The following is a 4773-nucleotide window of genomic DNA, read 5'->3' on the forward strand; positions in this document are numbered from 1 at the left end:
AAAAAAAAAAGAAAAAAAAAGATTTTGTTGATGCCAGGAAACATCAGTATTATTTCCTACACAGAATCCCACATTCTCTCTACCTCCATTGTCTCTCCCTGGGACTCCACTTACTACCTCATTCTGCCTGTATTTTATGCTAACATTCCAACTGTCTACTTGGCCTCTCTCCAACACATTATGCACACACATATCTCACTATGGAAATCTGATTATGTCATTCCTTAAATTAAAACCTTCAATGAGACATCTTTGCTACTCTTTCATAATAAGTTCAAAATCATCCCTGTAGCCTACGAGGCCACACAAGGCCTGGTGTTGCCTTAGTTTTAGCCTCATACTGCACACATTCTGTCTTTTAAGATTTGACCATGCTCGTCTTCAGCTTTTCTTTTCTTTTTCTTTTTTCTTTTTCTTTCTTTTCTTTCTTTCTTTCTTTTTTTTTTTTTTTTTTACTTAAGCAGTCTTTAATGAAAGCCGTGCATGAGATGTCTCTACTCCTGCATCTTCTCAATCGTTTCCTCTTTGTATTTGCCCTTCTCCTTTCCTACTTGCTGGGACTTGGCTTTCCTCTCCAGGATCTTCTTGCGGTCCTTGTCCAGCTTTAACCTGGTGATAACTACCTTGCTGGGGTGGATGCCCACATGCACAGTTGTGCCGTTAGCCTTCTCTCGCTGGACTCACTCAATGTAGATGACGTATTTCTTCCTGTACACTTGGACCACTTTGCCAATCTGCTGGCCTTTGTAGTGTCCTCGAACAACCTGAACTTCATCATCCTTTCGAATGGGCATGGACCAAACATTATACTTCTGTCTCAGGTCTTTGGAAAGAGGGGAAGACATGATCTTCCTCCGAATGTGAGAAGGTGCATTGAAATGCCGTTTGCGGTTCTTACTTCGGTCAGAAGTCACGAAGGGATTGAATTTCATTTTGGCGGCTGAGATCCACCGATGGCCACAAAAGGAAAGAGATCTACACAGGACTTCCGGTTCTGTAAGTTCTGTCTTCAGCTTTTCATCTTGATCAGTTTTGCTTTTACCTTGGAGCCTTTGAACATTCCACATCTTGTTCCTACATGACTCCTTCTATTCCTCACTCTGACTTTCCTAGATCAAGTTATGAAGTCCGTAGATCACTACTCTCTTCATTTGGAGTGTACATCATAGCTACAGCTAATGAACCAAGAGTCTTTCCATGTTCCATCTCTTGCTTTATTGTGAGTGTTGGGAGCTTAAAGCCTATGCTTTTCTTGTTTTCCATCATGGTTTCTATGTTTAGTATGAGGTCTAGTACACATTAGGAACTTAAAAAGCTATGACTTGCATGACTTCCATCTACCTCACTCTGGGCTTTTTGCCACTCATAGTACAGAATTTTATCAGGGCCTGACATTGCTCTTCTGCCCAGAGTCTGGGAAAGCTAATAATCTGAAAAGAGTTGCAGGGCTGTCATTTTATCACAGAAATTACTCCAAGGTCAAAATAAGTATCTAAACCTCAGTTGTTTATAGTGATATGCTTTTATTTTCTCAGGTGGTGACTTTGTAATTGGTCACCACAGCTAAGCTGAGCTTTTCCCCAGAAATCTTTCCACTTCATTTTCTACCCAGCATCCTGTGCAGAATGTGAAGTGTGGAAGTGAAGCAGGAGCCTTGGCTGGGTATGTGAAGGTCCATGTGCTGCCTAGTCGAGCTCTCAGCTTGGCACAACCAAGAATCTCACCTGAGAAATTGCCTAGATCTGATTGGTCTGTGGACTTATCTGGGAGTCGGGGTGGATCATGATGGTTAGTTCATATAGAAAGATCCAGCCTATTATTTGGTATAACCATTTCATGGGCTATTTAAGAGTACAAAGAGCTAACTGAGAGCAAAAAAGCAACATTGTGTATGTTCTGTCTTTGCTTTTAACTCCCAATGTGAAGTGACAGCCTTACATAGCTGCTCCTGTTTCTGCCTTGACTTCATCCAAAGTGATGCACTCCAGCTTGGAATTGCAATCCATGCTAACTCTTTCCTCTCCTATGTTGCTTTTTTTGGTCAGGGTATGTGTCACAACAACTAAGACAATCCATGCAGGTCAGACTCTGTATCTCATTCATGCATACCTGCATAGGACATTTGGATCTCTTTGGGAACTAAATTTAAGACTCCAGTCCCTACTGAGTTCTCTTCACTAGTTTCACAAAGCTTAGTCCAGAAGTAAGTATGGCTACAAAGAAAACCATCAGATTCTCTTCAAAGCATCTTAGGTAATAAGGGTTGGGACTCTCAGGTGGAAACAGATCAACACGGCTATCACAGATGGATCTGATTCTAATTGTTCTTTTGCATCTCAGGTTTCACTACTCTGCTCCCTTCTTTGGCTGTCTTCTGAGCCTGACCAACTGTTCTTTGAACTCCCATTCTGTGCCACTGATAAGAACACCAAATATGACTCTTTAACCAGCGTATATATTTGTTGTGAGGTTTAATCCCTACTTTACAATTGCATGTGCCACCTCATTCCTAGTTATTCTCTTTCTCTGTTTCAACTGGACTTAAAATGCCCTGGCCTGTGTTGGCTGCACACTAGCTAGAGTCTACTGTGCTTTGGATTATTATTTATTTTATTTTTATGTTACTAGGTATTGAACTTAAGAATTTAAAACACACTAGGCAAGTACCCTACCTATAGCTAAAGCCCAAGCCCTAGGCTACCATTGCTTTAGTATCAAGGCTGGAGAATCAGCGTTATGATGAACAGACCCCCTTGACTTAAAAGACATCTAGGTTTTTAAAATTTTTTATTTTATGCATATTAAGTGCATTCAGTGACCAAGTAGAGCAGAAGAGAACATTGGAACACATCCCCTGGAACTGGAGTTCCAGATGGTTGTGAGCTATGGTGTGGGTTCATACATAAGGCTGAATGACCAAACTCAGTGTCTCCACAGGATAAAAATTCCTTTAACCAGTGGAAAGCATCACAGATCAGAGAAATGGACAAGACAAATAATAGGTAGCTGGAGGAGGAGGAAATTAATTAAATAACATCTAATTTCTTATAGTTCTTCATTTTGGTCAGAGATACACCCACCTTTGATTTGCTAATATTGTGTATTCACTTCTCCACAGAGGATACTCAAGACTCATGTCAGTCACAACAGCAGAATTCGGGTCCAGGATCTCATAGTAACCTCTTCCCCAGTGTGAATTGTCTTGTTACAGAGGCCTTGGAACCGTCTTCTCTTCTCTGCCCAAGAAGAAACAAACAGGCAGAGTTACTTCCACCAAAACTTTAGACAGGGGAGTTATAGGATGGTCTGGGTGAGATCATGGGAACTCTGAGATTTGGAAGGTCCAATGTTCAGATGTTGAAAGAGCCTGGAATCTGTACCTGCACAATGTGCTCAATACACTAATGGTTCTCCCCCTGCAACCAGTAACTCAGGTAGCTCATTTTGGCTTCTAGCTCTGAAAATTAAAAGCTTTCATTTTTCATTGCACTCATTACCCACACCCAAAAGATAAGAGCTTTCCATGGGGGCTGGAAAATTCTCCCAACAAAGTGTTACTTGCAGAAGTTGGAAGATGAAAAGAGATTCTGAGTCCTTGGCTTCTCATACTCCTGTTGTACCTTATTACTGCTTTGGTTATGCATAAGATCAAAAACAGGGTTGGTATATTTCTTCTGTTTTAGTCCATCATGTCCCTTACACTTGTGTCATTACCTATAGATAATTTTAGACATGCTTCAGTCTTTGTTTTTAATTGCTGGCACATTGAACTTACTGGGTCACTGCTTCTTGGATTTCCAAGTGTCACAGGACTTATCCATGGACACTGCCTGTCTTAGTAATTTGTTTTGCTGTGAAGTCACACTATGACCAAAGCAACTTTTATGAAAGGAGCATTTAATTGCAATCTTGATTACAGTTTCAGAGGCTTAGTGCATTATCATCTTGGCAAGGAGCATGGAAGTACGCAGGTGCTGGAGCAGTAGTTGAGAGCTACATCCTGGTTCTCAGGCTGAGAGAATTACACTGACCTTGGCTTTGTAATCACAAAGCCGACCTCCAGTGACATACTTTCTCCAACAAATCACAACTCCTAATCCTTTAAATACTTTCAAATAACACTATTTCTTGGTGATTAAGCATTCAAATATATTAGCCAGGTGTAGGGGGCATTCTTATTTAAACCACTAGACTGTTTCTTTCAAAGTTTGCAATTTTATAAGAACCAGATTATAATAACTAAACTGTGACCATACTGTAGGACTTGAATACCACCTAGGATCATCTAGCCTTTTGGGGACTATCCATATCGGTATAGGAAAGATGTGATAACAATACATTTGTGAGTTACATAGTAAGAAAAAGCAAACCAGAGAAAGAGTGAGCCTGGGTAGATTGCTAGGTTGTAGGTATAAACTGTACTTAAACTTTAACCCTTGTATAAAAGCAATAGACTCTCTTTTACAAATAGTGACACGATATGAACTTCTAATGGAGTCTTCTGAGTTTGTATTTCTATGTGGTTAAACTAATTTCAGTACCTGTAGTATTTGCTTTTGAATTAGATTTTGCCTATATTTGATATTCTCAAACTTCCTTTGTCCCTAATGGGTCTCAGGATTTATCTATTTCCTGTAACTTGAACTTTTTTTTGCAGATATATATTTAAATAGTATTCTTGTTTTGAAAACAGAAAGATGTATAGAGAGGGAGATAAATGGATGGATGGAGAGAGAGAGAGAGAGAGAGAGAGAGAGAGAGAGAGAGAGAGAG

The 4773-nt window shown here is 40.0% G+C and overlaps 1 pseudogene; it reads right to left on the minus strand.

Moving 5' to 3' along the window:
• Positions 1 to 494: 494 nt before the first annotated feature.
• On the minus strand, positions 495 to 932 carry LOC114616013 (annotated as a pseudogene).
• Between the last annotated feature and the right edge of the window lie 3841 nt (positions 933 to 4773).

Source organism: Grammomys surdaster, unplaced genomic scaffold, assembly GCF_004785775.1.
Source record: "Grammomys surdaster isolate TR1022 unplaced genomic scaffold, NIH_TR_1.0 223967, whole genome shotgun sequence".
In the NCBI taxonomy this organism is placed as follows: Eukaryota; Metazoa; Chordata; class Mammalia; order Rodentia; family Muridae; genus Grammomys; species Grammomys surdaster.